Source organism: Sarcophilus harrisii, chromosome 1, assembly GCF_902635505.1.
Source record: "Sarcophilus harrisii chromosome 1, mSarHar1.11, whole genome shotgun sequence".
NCBI lineage: Eukaryota > Metazoa > Chordata > Mammalia > Dasyuromorphia > Dasyuridae > Sarcophilus > Sarcophilus harrisii.
Window position 1 is genome coordinate 364,793,955 of NC_045426.1, and position 17,534 is coordinate 364,811,488.

Here is a 17,534-nt window from a genome sequence, read left to right on the forward strand (position 1 = left end):
TTTGTTAATAACACCACATTTTCTAGTGCTTTATAGTTTATAATGTAGTTTCCCTAATGTTGAGAGTAGTCATCTAAGTAGTGCTGTGTTCATTGTTCAGAAAAGGAAAAAGGATATTCAGAAGTGATGACTTACTTGCTCATTGTCATAGAACTGGTAAACTCTTGGGTCCTTGTCTAAAAACCCTGTGATTTTAGAATGCTACAACTGAGATTATTTATTTAGATCGGTGCTGGGTTTTATATGGGCTACTGATAGAATTGTTTATTTCATCCTTGTAATTTCTGGTCAGTAGTTAAGCTATTGTTAATGATAGTTAACACTTAACATAGTTAATGATAATTCACACAAGCTTTGCAAAATGTATTCTCATAACAGGTGAGAAAATAGCCTCTGAAAAGTTAAAATATTTGTCCAGGCATATAGAGACAGTAAGTTGAACCCCAGTTTGAATCCAGTTTCCTTAGCTTCAGATTCATATACTTTACTATATTTCGTGCTGTCTCATGCTGAAGCATTTGATACTACAAATAATATCAGTAGTAGAAAGTGGTAGAAAGACTCTGACCATGAATAAAAATGTTGAATCACTGAATCACTTAAAATTAGTCTAAAAAGAAGCTAAGATAAAATTCTAACAAGTCATGACTTATTTTTTTTTTTCTGAACAAAGCTTTTATGTTTATTTTTGTTTTATTTAAAAAAATTGCCTGTGGTTCTTCCAGCTTTGGTTTCCAGTTGATACTCTCCACCTTTCCCCTCCCACTCTTGCCTCCCCACCACTTAATGAAAAGCCTAGAGTAAGAATTGATAAATCTGCTTATCTAATGCTTTCTACTGACTTAGAGATTATCAACTACAAATACAGCTAATATTTTTGCAACAGCAAGCTAGAAGCTTTGTATTTCCCCCTGAAAATAGCACAGTGTTCTACTCACAGTTGGCTACTACTAAATGTTTATGAATTTGCTGATTGATTGGAAAGGCATATTAGGGCCTGGAACCATGTTGAAATAAGTACCAGTCCAATTCTTTTATCCTTTTACCATAAGTATTCTTAGTTTTCAATATTAAACATTTAATTTTGGTTTGTAAAATTTGAAATTGTTTTCTTAAAACCTTGAGGATACACTTATAAAATTGGTAGAGAGTTTTATGTCTATTTCTGTTTGGGCTTCTAGGACAGTGTGCTTATTGTTGACATGAATGTATTTTTAATGTTTAATATGTCTTGAAAATTTGGGTATTTTTAAATTTGAGAATTTTAAGCTAGAAGAGATTTTAGGATTCCTTCAATTCAGTCCATACAATGCAATAATAGTAATAATAATTAACATTTACATAATGTTTATTATGTGCCAGGACTAGCTGTTTTTATAATTACCTCATTTGATCCTCACAAGAACCCTGGTTCCTGTTAATGGTCCCCACTTTATAGATGAGGAAATAGGCAAAAAGAAATTAATTTACTCTGCTAAAGTCACAATGCTAGGAAGTTTCTAAGGCTGGATTTGAACTCTTCCCAGGTCTCTATGTCTGTGACTCCTTGCTGCCTCTAAAGCATCTAAGTGATATTATGCTACAAGCTGAGACTACAAAGACAAAATGAAAAAATAGTCTCATCTGGGAGCTTGCTTTCTACTGGAAGGGGTCTAAAACAGATAGTTATATATTGTACAAAACAAAACATTTACAATCAGAATAATCAGGAAGACTATCCTGTTTAGGGAGGCAATTGAGCTGAATCTTGAAGTTGGGGATTCTAAGAAACAAAGATAAAGGAAGAAAGGCTTTTCTGGTATTGGGATAGCCTGGACAAATACATGGAGGTGAGTTCTGATATGATTTGGAGTCCAGGAAACAGCAAGTTAACTAATTTGACTGGCACATATTCATCAATATGAAATCAGAATCTAATAAAGGACATAAAAAGAGGATAATTTGAAATAAGCCTGAAAAAAAAGTGGGATGAGATGGGAATGGAAGCACATTATTTAGTAAGTTCTTCCTATAAGCATTAAAACACAAACAGAAACTCAAGCCAGCCTCTGCTTTCAAGGAGCTTATGTGTAACACATAAGAGTTAATGTTCATGGCAGATGGAAAAGTAAAGTTGTTCTTATGCATGGAATTTTTTTTTTCTTTTTGTTTTTGATAACTTTTTATTGACAGTACATATGCATGCGTAATTTTTTTTTACATTATCCCTTGCACTCACTTCTGTTCCGATTTTTCCTTTCCCTCCCTCCACCCCCTCAGATGGCAGGCAGTCATATATGTTAAATGTTATAGTATATCCTAGATACAATATATATGTGCAGAACCGAACAGTTCTCTTGTTTATGCATGGAAATTGAACAAGCCAAATGGGAATTCGTGAAAGACTCAGGGTAATAGTGGCAGGACAGATATCCTCTACTAAGAAGATAATACTGAGTTGAGGAGTGGAATGGAGTAGGAATCTGGAATATTTCAGCATAGATATAAATCTGGGAGTTAGCATCTAGGTGACAGTGGGTATCTTTTGGTGAAATCTGGCATTGAGGCAATGCTTTTTTGCTGCCTGTTGATGGGCTAGGACAGGGGGAGAACCCTGTACATGTAGCAGCTAGTTTGCTTTTTGTTTTGCTGAGGCATTTGGGGTTACGTGACTTGTCCAGGATCACACAGCAAAGAAGTGTTGTGTCTGAGACCAGATTTGATGAGGTGAAGGCTATGATTAGGGAGAGTTGAAGAATAATAAGTATAGTAAGGTAGATTTTTTTTTCATGTTAGGGGTTTGTGAGCCAGGGTTTTGACTAGCAATAATTATTAGTGGAAGAAATAAACATGATAGCACTAGGAGTGGTCCTGATAGGGAATCTAGTCAAGTCCTCCTGACTTCAGAGCTGGTACTCTATCCACTGTGCTACCTAGCTGCCCCCGCAGCTAGTTCTAATGAAGGTTTTAAATGCCAAGGTGAAGAGTTTCTATTTTTATCTGTTTTGAACCATATTCAAGTTTTATATATCATTCTTAAATTGTGGAGCCTATATCTAAATACAATATTTTAGTAAATAAAGCCACCTTTGGTAGAAAGAAAAAAAGTTATGCATTTTCCATATAATCTGCAGAATGGATATTTATATATTGTATTTTTTTTTTTTTTTTGGCTCTATATGTTGAATCCCAAATTTTTGGCAAACTGGAATAATTATTCCTATCTGATTAAAGGGAACTTTGAAGTTTTGTGAACATTTTCTATTTTCCATCCTTTGACTGAAGTAAGTATTCTTTGGTTTATATGGCACTTAAAGGAATGGATTACTTTCTAATAAAGTTTGGGGCTTTGGACATAATAGTGAGGTTTGGTGTTGGACTTCTAGCCTTATTTACAATTATGTGATTAAGCTCTTTGCCTTTCCCTTCACTCCCTAAATACATGATAAAGATTATATAGCCTTATCATTTGTCTTGATACTGCATCCTTTTTTTTTTTTTTTTAAACAAAGGCTGGGTCTCCCTATCAAGGTTGGAATTATAGTGATCACTCATTTTACTGGGCCATTTTGCCCCTTTTAGGCAACTTGGTAGCTCTCTACTGCTTACTCAAACAATCTGCTGCCTCAGCTTTCCTTAGCAGTAGAGGTTACAGGCTTGGTGCCATCATATTTACATATAGCTGTTACTATATCTTATGGACACTTGCACTTTTTCATCCTCCCTGAACTTTCCTGTTAGAATGTGAGCTTTTTGAAAATAGGGACTGTCTGAATTTTCAGACAGAATGTGTTTAGCTCATACTATTTATTCATTTCTTATCTCTGAAGTAATAGGAAGCCTTTACTTTCCAGTAAAGGTTTTTGACCCCCACACTTAAATGTGTTAGATTTGGATTTTGGGAAGAATAGTTTATGAAGGTGAATTGGAGAGGAGGAATACTAGAAGGAGACTAATGAAAAGGCAGTTAAATTATCCAGAAGGACTATAATGAAGGCCTGTTGTAAATGTTGTGTGGAAGAAAAGAAGGGAATAAATGTAGGAGATATTGTAGCAGTAGAATTAACAAGACTTGGAAACTGGCTGTGATGTGTAAAGGAGAGGGAAAAGTTCAGGATGAACACTGAGGTTGAATGCCTTTATCATAGGGTGGATGGTGGTACCCTCAACAGGGGTGTTCAAGAGGCAGTTAGTGATCCAGATTAGAGGAAAGACCAATAAACTGTCTAGTACAAAGGAGCCTGAGAGAGCCATGGTCAGTAGATGGACAAAAAAAAAGATTTTTGGATTGGTGGTATCATTCTGGAAAGTCATTTGGAATTATGTAGCTATACTGCTACATACTATACTATTTGATATACTGTTTGATCCAGAAAATAACTATACCTTTTGATCCGAAGATTCCAGTGATAGTTCAGATTAGGGCAGAAAAATGAACATTACAAAATGGTTAAATGTACTCACATTTGCCCTATTTAATGCTATAATTATGTCAAATGTGGTAATTCTAGTATAATAGAAAAAAGCAATATGAATTCAACTGTGATTACTTGATACCGATAATTGCCTCCAAGTTATTGACTAAAAGACTCTATAGACAGCTAAAGCATTTATATAAGCATTTTTCATGGTAGCTAAGAATTGGAAACAAAGTAAATGGCCAAATAATTTGTTACATGAATGTGATGGATAAATGGCAAGCATGTTTATAGAGAAGCATGAAAAGACTTATATGAACTGATGTAGAAGGGAAAAAAGATAAAAGAATAGAATATTTTTATTCAAATGTTTAAAATGTATGGACTTAGAGGTATATAGTAATTAATTTTGGAATTTCCTGATACATATCTGATAATAGTAAAGCATGGTAAGATGAATTGTAAAATGGGAAGTGTAAACACACTATGTATATGTGTGTGTATACATATATATACATACATGTTAGCAATATACACCATTTAAAAAACAACAAACAAAATTTTGTAGAACAATTCTCTATAAAACAATACTAGTCATTTCTTCTCAACTTAAATAATAAAATCAGCTTTACCTTGCTAAAAAGAAACTAAAAAGAAATCTGTCCACTCACATTTTGTATATTGCTTCAGCTTGGTAATGTGTTAGACAAAGACACACCTATTCTATCAGAGTAGGCATAGTTTTTGGATTGGATAGCTGAATCATTAGCCAGATTCCAACATTCCAGATCCTTGATTGTTATTGTTATACACTCTTTAGTCTTTCTGAGCCAGATGCTGACAAATCATGATATTTTTCAATTTTACTCATTGTGGTTGATTTGAAGACACAATATCTATTTTCTTTTTTCTTTTTTTATTTATTAATTATAACTTTTTATTGGCAGTACATATGCATGGGTAATTTTTTTTACAGCATTATCCCTTGCACACACTTCTGTTCCGATTTTTCCCTTCCCTCCCTCCACCCCCTTCCCTAGATAGCAGTCAGTCTTATACATGTTAAATATGTTATAGTATAACCTAGATACAATATATGTGTGCAGAACCGAACAGTTCTCTTGTTGCACAGGAAGAATTGGGTTCAGAAGATAAAAATAACCTGGGAAGAAAAACAAAAATGCAAACAGTTTATACTCATTTCCCAGTGTTTCTTCTCTGGGCGTAGCTGATTCTGTCCATCATTGATCAATTGGAACTGAATTAGATCTTCTCTTTGTCGAAGATATCCACTGCCATCAGAATACATCCTCACACAGTATTGTCTTAGTGGTTACAACAGAATAAATGGAAAATCATCACAAAGGAATTGAAACTGAATTCTGCAAATTTTAAAATACCAGTTTAGTCCCAAAGAGAAAATATGAGGAGATTGTTTTATCTTCATTCCTTTGCAGAGAATGGTTTCCACTTGTTTAAAATACAGTGCGCATACACACACATATATTTCAATGTAATGATCAATTTTGCTGAATTTTTTTTCTCTTACCCTGTAAAACAAATCTTAGTTATATACAGAATGGTTCTCTGAGAAGGAGGGGAAACTTAGGTGATGTGAAAACAAATGATAGCAATAAAACAATTTTTTAAATTGTTGGTTAACCTTTAAGAGATTAGAAGCCATATTATAATGGCTGAAAAAGAGCCATTAATTAGGGAGATGTTAAAGAGGAGGGACCTCAAGATTAGGGACATGAGTAGAATAATTGGCCTTTTGCAAAGAAAAGGGCCACTTCTTTGTCAGTTACTAGACCAACGGAGAAGAGAATAGCAGATGATATCAAGAAGTTTTGAGCCATAGAATAAGAGAAGGAGCTAATGATAAATACCCTCTTGGTAAAGTGGGAAACAATTCTTTCCAAAGTTCTCCTATTATTGACTGTTTTGTGTTTTATTATTTTTGCCAAATTCATCGTGAGATAGATCAAATCTTAAGGTTGTTTTGATTTACAATTCCCCATACTAGTTTTTGGAGTAGTCACCTATATCCACAGTTTACAGGGGTTTTTTTTTGGGGGGGGGGAGGCCGAGGGTTTTGAGAGCCATTTGTTTTTTATTTTACCCACCTATTCCTTAGATATTTTAATTTTTGTTATACATTTTTGTTAATTATATATCCTTTATATGTACATATCTATTTATATTTGTAAGCTTTAAAGCTGAAAACTACACAAAGCTTTTGAGATGCCTTCTATCTAGGATTAAAAAAAAAACAACAAACCCTTATTATTAGAGATACTGGATGTAAAGTTCTCCCTTCTCTCAATTCTTTTTGGAAAAATTTTGCAATTTCATGTTACTGAGATGATTAGATAATAGAATTCTCATTTTAAAAGGCTAATGGCCCATCATCAAATTTTAAGCATCTGAAGTGGATTTTGAACTCAAATCACCTAAGAGGAGTAGGCTTCAGAAATCCACCAAATCAAGGGGCAGCTAGTTGATATAGTGGATAGAGGAGCACTAGCCCTGAAGTCAGAAGGACCTGAGTTCAAATGTGGCCTTTGACACTTAACACGTCTTGGCTGTGTGACCCTGGGCAAGTCACTTGACCCCAATTGCCTCAGCAAAAAAAGGAAGAAATCCACCAAATCAGCCTAACCTCCACATAGCTGAATTTTTATGATCAGGAGGAGGCAACCAGGTAGCAGAGTGAATAGAAAACACTGGGTCTGGAGTCAGGAAAATCTGACTTCGGATGTGGCCTCAAACAACTGTGTGACCCTGAACAAGTCACTTTGTTTGCCTGGAGAAGGAAAGGGCAAATCACTATGGTGTGCTTGCCAAGAAAATCCCATGGACAAGTGTTGGTATACTGTGGTCCCCAGGATCACAAAAAGTTGGATTTAACTGTACTACAACAAAGAATGATCAGAAAGTTACTTTAGAAAGTCAATGCCAATCAAGTACGAAGAGCAGCTTTGTCTTAAATCTTTTCAGGGCAAGAAGTTTCATTGGGCTAATCAAGACCTGGGGGCCGCAACTCTTATCTTCTTTTAAGTCAAGACCTCTCTTCCTTCCACCCCTACCCCCCCATGTTGTGGGAGAGAGGAAATAGGCTGTGACAGAGAAATGCTTGGCTTAGCCCTACTATATCTGGGGTGCTTGATTATGGAGAGCTGAGGTTTTATCCAGGTGGTTTAGGGAAACTTGGGTTTGGAACAAGAATTGCAAATCCAATAACTGGGCACTTGGTGATAAGAAAGTATTATAACAGTGTTGTTAATGGTAGCATAGGACAGAGTAGACAACGGCTTCCTCTTGCTTCTGAAATCAGTAGACTTCTATAATACTTTTCTTAGAGGAGCTGGATTTAGAAGCTTAATCTCCTAACACCCATTCTGGAAAAGTGTGGAAAAGGTGCTGGCATAAGAGCTTTTTGTTTTGAGAGATCCCTGCTTTCCTCTGTCAGAACAGGGATGGCTTTGTGTTTGGGGGCCCATAGATTCCAGGGCAAGAAGGCTTCTAACCCTAGACCTTATGTGAAATGAGGATAGGGTTCTCACTCTCCTTTTTGTGGAACAGCAGTAGGTAGGAGCAAGAGCTTTCATCTTAGTGGAAGCACTGTACCCGCTCAGGCTTTGAATGAGAATTAGTACTGTTCCATGAGGGCAGAGTGATTAGGGATTCTTCCCTAAAGCTGTAAGAACTTGAAGTTCTTTGACATGGTCACAGTGAGGGATTTGCTTTCACCAGCTGTTAACAGTGGTGGCATCATCTCTTGCCTTCTGTTGCTGGTTTCTTTGCCTTCTCTTCCTGCCTATTTGACCCTCTGCAGCCTCTTAAATTATTAGCTATCTTCTAACCCTAAAGCATGCTAGTTCCTCTAGGCTTATTTCTTGGCCATCTTCTCTTATTGTGATCTTATCAGCTCTGGAATCCATTATCTCCTGTAGACAGTTATCTTCCCAATCTGTATATCCTACTCTAATCATTCAGCAATTCCACCTTCCAGATAGAGACCTTTTAAATATCTTTTTGACTTCTAACACCCTACAGTCAGAATGTATTTAACTTCCTAATCTCTCTCTTCCCTCCCTCTCCAAAACCAATGGCCCTGTCCCCCCCCCCCCCCCCCGTTAAATTTTGCTTTTTTCTATTTAGGGCACTGCCATCCTTTGTCATTTATGTTCATAATATCCATTACTCTCCTTTACTTCTCTTTCCATTATGTACTCTTACCCAGTCTTGCCCCCTTTACTCATCTCCTATATCCATCCCTTTCTCTTTATTCATACATCCTTTATTATTCATGTCTTCATTGCTTTTTTCTCACCTATTTTAATAATTTTCTGACCAATCAATATTCAGACACATTTAATGGCTCTAATTTGTCTTTAGGATAAAATGAAAACTCTTGTCTGATGTTTAAGATGCCACACACACCATTTCCAAACTTAACTACTAGCTGTTCCTGAACATTCCATCAATGGCATTTATTCACTTTTGTACAGCAACATGCCTTTCCCATAGCTTCCATGAGCAAAGAAGTGAAAATAATCTTACATTCTACCTTGGTCATACCAACTTTAGAGTACTATATTCAGGAAGTGGAAAATGTTAAAAAAGGACAACCAGAATAGTTGAAGGATGGGTTTAAGCAAATTAAGTGTTTAACCTGGAAAACAGATGAGTTGAGGGAACTAGATTGTTGCCTTTTTAAGTATTTGAAGAGCAGTCACATGGAAGGGATTAGATTTGATGTGTTTGGCCTTAGAAGGTCAAAATAGGAACAAAGGGGGGTGGAAATGCAGAGGCTAATTTAAGCTTGATGTTAGGAAAAAATTCTTAACATTGAGAGCTATCTGATTTCCTTGAAAGGCAGAGGATTCCATTCCTAATGGGAGGTCTTCAAACAGAGCTTGTAGAGCATATGTATTGGAGATTGTTTTCTTGGTATGGGTTTGATTAAATGGCTGCTCCTCTAAATTTCCAACTCTAAAATTCTTTGATTCTGTGAATAGTGGAGGAGGAAGCCAGATTTTAAGGGGTTGAGGAATGTGTGGGTGGTGAGGAAATAAAGACAGTGAGTGGAGACTGTTCTTTTGAGAAGTCTGGCAGTAGAAACAATATGAAGGAGAGAGGTGAAGGAAAGGGTGGGGTTTTTTGGGGAGGGGGTAGGGATTAGGCATGTTTATAAGCAGAGGATGATGAAATATTAGGGATTCAGGACTGTGATGATGGAACACCTTTTGCTAATTGGGAAATCTTACTGATATATTCACAGTAAACTTAAGTGTTTATCATTTTCATTAAGTGATAAATGAATATTGAGCACTACAAGTATAATTCTTTTATATACCTACTTAAGATGTTATGCATATATTGATTTATTGAAGCAAAATTGAGGAGTCAGTATTTGAGTTTTTGAATCCTGGCTCTGCTTCCTAATCTGTATTTAACATTGAGCAAGTTAGTTCTATTTCTCAGCATCATTCTTAAGGGTTAAAAATGTCCTATTTAATACTTCAGGTTGTTGAAGAAACCTTAGAGGTCACTTAATCTGCTCCTGTTCATTGATGAGAAAATAGGCCCAGAGAGTTTGTTTTTTATTTTTTAATTATTTATATATATATATATATATATATATATTTTGCTGAGGCAATTGGGGTTAAGTGATTTGCCCAGGGTCACACAGCTAGGAAATATTAAGTATCTGAGATAGGAAGTGTTAAGTATCTGAGATCAGATTTGAATTTAGGTCCTCCTGACTTCAGGGTTGGTGCTCTATCCACTGCTCCACTTAGCTGCCATGCCTACAGAGTTTAAATGATTTACTCCAAGGTCACATGTGAGGACTGACTCCAGAGGCAATATTCTTTCCACTGTATAGTGTGGGCTATCCTTATCAAACAACAACAAAATACTAAAAATATTTTGGGGAGTTGTTAGCATCACTATCAATTGCTGGTTTGATATTTATTCTCCCTTCCTTCATACTAACCACTCTTTCTACCTCATTTGGATTATTACCACAGCTTTCTAACAGGTCCACCTGCCTTTAGGTACTATTCCTTCCTTCCTTCTTAGTCCCTGAATATTTTGAAACATTTTAAAATAGGATTTCATGTGTAACAAATATTTCCTTATGATAGAGCTTGCAAAATTAGATTAAATGTATCTTACTTTGCTATCCTTGTGGTGGAACAATATATTGGTAGAGGTAAGAAGGGAAAGAGGACGGGGCTTAGATTACACTATGGCATTGAGACTGGAAGAAGGGGGGGAGTGTAAATTATTAAAGATTGAATATGGACATTCTTTAACCTAGAGAAGTAAGCCAGACTATTTAAGGAGAAAAATTCAGGAGACTTTGTGTCTGGATGAACGAGTTAGTAATCAACAAAATTTAGAATTTAATGAAAGGAAAACCTCTGGACTAGGGATGGTTTTCTTGATGGGTTCAGCTCCTCTAAGATAAAGATAAAAATGATCATCCAGACCTAGGGCCCAATGCAGAAATTCATCTCTACTTTATGAAATTCTTTCCATAAAAGCACTTGAGCTTTTTACCATAATATCCTTCCCATATTAATCTTGTTAGAAGTGATATTTGTCTTCTTGAATGAGGTAACTATGACAGACATGCACTACACCATTTTCTTACTTCATTGAGATACTACTATAACAATATAGCTATGGTTTTGAGCTTTCAGAAGCAAAAAAATAATAATAATGACCTTTTTTCTTCCCTTTATCCTTTGATATTTAAACTCCCATGTCACCACCAAAACAAACTCATTTTCAGTCTTGAGAATTTACTATAAGAGGTCATACCTAGACATTACATTTCTTCTTCATGTAATGCTTCTACCTCTAAGCAGAATTAAAAGGACAGTTGTTTATTAGGTTGTTTAATATACTCAGAGAACCAACACAAGGCAAATGGAATTCTGGTTATTGGTAGAAGAGAAATTTTGATTGGAGTGGTAATAAGTGAATAGAGACACCCCAATGCTCTGAATTGTGGATACCTCACTTTCCTTCATTTGTTACTATGTAATCATTCACTAGATTGTTAATTTAACTATTCCTTCCATTCCTACTATCACCTTTCTACCTCATCTAGAAGATTGAAACAGTTTACTAAATTGGTCCATTTACTTCTGGGCGCTCTTTATTCTTCCTTTCTAGTCGTATCTTGCACACTACTGCCAAGTGCTGCTTAAAACATTTTCTGTGTTTTCCTTCTTTCCTCCCATCATTTATTGTTCTCTTCTCCCCCCCCCCCCCCTTCCTTCCACCTTTGCTTATTGTTTTGTGCTTGGAATATACTTCTTAACCCCTACTTCTGACTTTATAAACCTACACTATTCCTTTATGATGCATTGCTCACACATTTTAATAACTCACTCAGGAATTCTGTCCTGATCTCTATTTGGAATTGATCTTTATACTCCTATACTGTATTCTGCATTGTTTGTTGTATGGTAATGCACATTTGTGTGTGTGTCCTGTATTCCTTTATTGAACAGAAACTTCATGAGGACACAGTATTTTACAGCATTCATGCTGTTGAAATCTGAATTTTTAACTGATTGTCATCTGTTATCATTCCACATTTTGTTCTGTGTTTCATCCTTAAGCTCTGTTCTTTGTCCTTACCCTCGCCTCCAATCCCTAAGGCCTTCATTTCTCTTCCCAGGCTGTCCATTGGCTTACACTAACCACTTTGCTTGACACCTTAGTGAATCAGTTCAACTTTACACTATCTTCTTTGGTCAAACCATTTTCCCCTTTATCTTATCAAAGATCTTGAGCTTAGCGAGCCACAGTCCTGATTTACCATGGTTTGCTGTTTTTACTCTTATTCATGATTGAAGCTGAAGAAATGATAAAACCATGCTGACTAGATCCCCTACAGACTTTTGTTACATAATCTTAACCAGGCCCTCCCTCCAGCAAGAATTACCCAAACTCTGTCCTGTTCAGGATACCATCTATTCCCCATTTCCCCCAAGCTTGCAACTTAGGTATCATTCTTGACTACTCACTTTATTACCTTACTCTCATTCATCCCCAAATGATGCCAAAACCTGTCAGTTTTACCTTTCTAACATCTCTCACACACGCCGTTTTCTCTCTGTGGACCCTGACACCACTTGGCTGCAGGCCCTCATCACTTCATGCCTGAGCTATTGCCAGTAGCCTTCTAGTTGATTTCAAGTTGAAGTAACCTTCTAGTTGAAGCAATCTTGGTTGCTTCCTACCTCTCTTTTTTGTCTAGACATAAAAAGTCATTCTTTGCCTCATTTCTTTCTTGGCCAAATTTTAGTCACTGAATTGATGTTGCCTCAGTCAAACTGAGACCTGTTAAAGACCTTAGCTTAAAAAGGCCTAACGTTACTACTACATCCAGAGTCGTCTCTTGATCTACATTTGGCCATTGCATCTAGATGGTTCTGGAGAAGAAAATGAGGCTGGTGACCTTGCCCAGACCACTGCCTTACTCACATTCAATTCATTTACACGTTAGGACCTCACCTCCCTGATGTCATGATTGGCTTTGAGAATAAAGGATAAACAACAGCTACTCTTATTAGTGGCTGTTTGCACTGGCCTCTTCATTGAATAAGATGCTCCCTCTTTGAAGTCTGGACATCTTTGCCACTCTTCTTTTCCATCTCAAATCTTTTTGCTTCCTGACTTCTTTCAAGTTCCAGCTAAAAATCTCATTTTTTATAAGGAATCATTTCTGATTCTCAATTCCAGTGCCTTACTTTTGAGGTTATCTCAGTTTATTCCATATATATATCTTGTCAATATGTAATTGTTTGTTTGTTCTCTCCCACATTGGACTTTGAGCTCCTGAAGGATAAGGACCTTTTTTGCCGCCCTTTATATCCCCTTCTTTATATCCCCTAACATATAGCAGGAACTTAACAAATTCTTGATTGTTGAATTGACTTGGTTCTCTTTATCACTCCCAGGTCTTTTTGTAGGTTTTTGCACGTAAAACAGTTGCTGAATGAATAATTGCATATACTTTGCAAAACTAGTTCTCTGCCTAGAAGAAAAAAAAATTTAACATTTACTATTAATATAGATCAAGACAGAAAGAATGTTGTGTAAAGGGAACACGTATACTATTTGACTGGAGCATACAATGAGAAAAGTTGTGTGAAATTAACTTGACAAGAAAGGACTTTGAAAGCAAGACAGAGGTGTTTGGTTTTTTCTAGAGGTAGTAGAAATCACTGGTGCTTCTTTTGCAGAAATGTCAAAGTCATTAGTGTGATCACTTTGGCAGCTATTTGGAAGATGTTTGGAGAAGGGAAACATTAGATGTATTAAACGTGGCTGTATACCACTTAGAAGATTGGTAGTAGTCCAGGCGGGAGGTAATATAGACTTCAGTAGAATTGTTATGATGTGCAAGAGATACTGAATTAGATTTGATTGTATCTGGTAGGATTGGGTAATTAAATAGATGGTGGTGCTTTCTAGAAATAGACATTAGGAGGAAGAATGAGTTTAGGGGGGGAAATATAGTTTACTTCCAGAAATGTTTAAGTTCTAGATGCATAAGAGTTAAAGAAATCACTTAGAAACAGGATTTCTTAACCTTTGTTTTGTCGTGGACTCCTTGTCGTGCAAAGCTTTTAGACTATTCAGAATAATATTTTTAAAGGCACATAATAAAATATGTAGAATTAGAAGAGATTAGTGAAAATAAATATTTCTCCATCCAAGTTCATGGACTCTTGATTTGGAATTTCTTATCTAGGGAAAGTGTAGAGAATAAAAAAGGGAGGGCCTAAACAGAGGCTTGACATTAATGTTGATCCTACAAAGGAAATAAAGGAAAAAATCATGATAACTCTTTAAGAATTAAAGTCTGTTAACTCAATTATTTACCAAAACAGACATTTTAATGTAGTTTCTTTTTTAAAATATCATATAGCAAGTATTGTGGGTTTTTTTTTGTTATGAAAAAACAAATTTTATATTGCACCTTGAAAGAAGTTTTCCTAAAAGCTGCTCATAAAATGCAAATAACAAACACTTAATGGATCCTGCACTATAGGTCAGTTGCCCACATGTATATTCATTCTTCTATTAGTCTCATTTCTAGAATACTTACTTTTTTTTCATCCATTTAAAAATGTTTGATGTGTTTTGTTTTTATATTACTTTCATTTTGCAAAATATCTTTCCCTCTTCCCTGTTCCAGAGATCCAGCTTCTTAAACTGTAATTTGTGACCCCACATAGGATCTTGTAACTGAATGTAGAGATCATGAACTTATGATTTATTACCAATAAATGTTTACTTTGTCTGTCTAATATACTTATATACCCAGGGTCATTAAAAAGTTGTTGGGCAAAAGGGGGATCATGAGTGCAAAAGTTTAAGAAATTTTATATTATAAAAGAATAATTACAGAAAATACTGAGTCTGTAATTCATTGTTGGTGGATCCAGCTATTCTGGAGAGCAATTGGGAGGATGCCCACAGGGCTATAATATTGTGCACACCCTTTAATTCAGCAGTGTCTCTACTGGGTCCGTGTCCCAAAGAGATCATAAAAGAGTTGAAAAAGGACCCCACATATGCAAAAAATCTTGTAGCAGCTCTTTTTTTGTAGTGGCAAGAAGTTGGAAATTAAGTAGATGCCCATCAATTGGGGAATGACTGAATAAGTTATAGTATATGAATGTAATTAAATATTATTATTATTGTTCCATAAGAAATAATGACTAGGCTGATTTCAGAAAAACTTGGAAAGACTTATATGAACTGATACTGAGTGAAGTGAGTAGAACCAGGAGAACATTGTACACAATAACAGCAAGATTATGTGATGATCAACTATGATAGACAGCTCTTCTCAGCAGTGCAGAGATTCAAGACAATCCCAATAGTCATGAGATAGAAAATATCATCTGCATCCAGAGAGAACTATGGAGATGGAATATGGATCAAAGCATACTATTTTCACCTCTTTTGTTTGTTTGCTTTTTCTTTTTCATGGTTTTTCCCTTATGATTTTTCTGTAACAGATGACTGATATGGAAATATGTTTAAAGTGATTATACATATTTAACGTATATCAAAGGGAAGGGAAGAGATGAAGGAAGGAGAAAAAAATTGGGAACTCAAAATCTTATCAAAAGTGAATGTTTAAAAACTCTTTATATATAATTGGAAAAATAAAATACTATTAACATTAAAAAAAAAAAAAAAAAGAAATATTGAGTCTGGAACCAGGAATTTCCTAAGTTCAATAACAGCTTCAGACATATGTACTCATTCTAACACAGTAACCAGTACACAGATAAAATTGGTTACCTTGTAAAACACTTCTCACTAATTCCCTAGATTTCGTGATTTTTTTTTTTTGTGCTAATGTTCCAATAAAAACAAAATAAAAATCATTGCTTTGTGATATTATTATGCTGCTATAAACTTCTCTCTCTTGGTCGTTCTCTGAAAATCAGGAGACAGCGTGTTAGGACTTAGTCATTGCTCTTATAAGATGCTGAGACTGGTGAGATCTTGACATCACCTCTGATACTTTGAATGCACAAGAAGTTCTTTACTCTGCAACGGTAGGGTGAACAAGACCATTGGAGTACTTAGTTGGATACTAGCCACTCCACAAACTTGCACACATGCCTTTCATTTTTTTCTCTCTATTGCATAGCTGTGAATGTCTACAGTTGCCAATGCAAAAGTGAAAAATGAGATTTTTTTTTTTTTCCTGAGGCAATTGGAGTTAACTGATTTGTTCAGGGTCACACAGCTAGGAACTCTTAAGTGTCTGAGACCATATTTGATCAGGTCCTCCTGACTTCAAGGCTGGTTTGGTTAAGAAAAAAATGAGATTATTAGTAAAATATGTGAAAGTTTGAAGTTGTAAAAGTTGAACACAGTAATATTAAGAATTGACTATTTGTAAAGCACTTAGCACCATGTCTGGAACATAGTAGGCATTATATTAGACTTATTACCCTTCTTTCCCCCTTTAAAAAACCAAATAACTTAATCAAATGTGACAATATATATTGTCTCATCTCTTTGGGTCAAACACGATGGTCAGTTTTGATTTTTGATGTTCTTTCCATTTACTCTTGTAATTACTGTGTGTGGTTTTGGCTTTTTTTGTTGTTGTTCTGTTGATTTACTTGTTAACATTTCAGTTTATTCATTCATTTGTTTATTTTTCAGTGCACAGTTATATTCTCTTACATTCAGGTACCATATTTATTTAATTTAGCCATTTGACAATCATTAGGAATCTTCAGTACTACTATATATATTTCTTTTGTATATGTATATTTCCCTCCCTCCCTTTCTTCCTTTCTTCCCTACCTCCCTCCTTCTGAGGCAATTGGGATTAAGTGACTTGCCCAGGGTCATACAACTAGGATGTGTTAAGTGTGTGAGACTAGATTTGAACTCAGGGTCTCCTGACTTCAGAACTGGTGCTTTGTCTACTGCGCCACCTAGCCACCACTACTATAAATTTTTGATGTGAATTTTACCCTTCATTCTGTCTTTGACCTACTGGGGTTGTGTATGACTAGCAGTAAGGATCTCTGTGTCAGTGGTGTGATGAGCATTTTAATCACTTTCTTCTCTGTTAATTTTAAAAGTTTTTTAATTCAGTGGATTGTATTTTTTCCCTCTGATCTCTTGTGGGTAATAAAACTGATGGAATTCTAAAGGTTGGGAAAGAGACTAAGATATTTGCAAATTTGCTGTCATGAGCTTCAATAAATTTTTGTGTGTGTGTGTGTTCCTGCCCTTATTCTGAAGACAGTTGTTATATTTAAACCCTCAAAGTTATTTAGAACAATAGTATTCCTTTCATATTTGACGATTTAGGGAACAGATATATTATTTAAGTTTCAAGTCTTTTTAAAAAAGATTCTTCATAATTGATTAAAATTATATTCTTTTCAACCAAATGCTCCTGAAGTACAGTTTTGAAGAACAGAAGTTTAAAAATTCAAATATGTATTGGAAATAATTAATTTTGTGTATAAATTAAACTTCAAGCATTTTTGTCACAATTTTTCCTAAATTCTCCAAATTGATCTTTTTTTACGTAATCTGACTAAAATTACTTGA

At 35.4% G+C, this 17,534-nt stretch overlaps 1 protein-coding gene across 4 annotated transcripts in view; it reads left to right on the forward strand.

The window, feature by feature from the left end:
• SMAD2 (SMAD family member 2) overlaps nt 1–17,534 on the forward strand; it is a 103,365-nt gene that overhangs the window by 7,314 nt on the left and 78,517 nt on the right. The gene's annotated exons all lie outside the window — the stretch shown is intronic.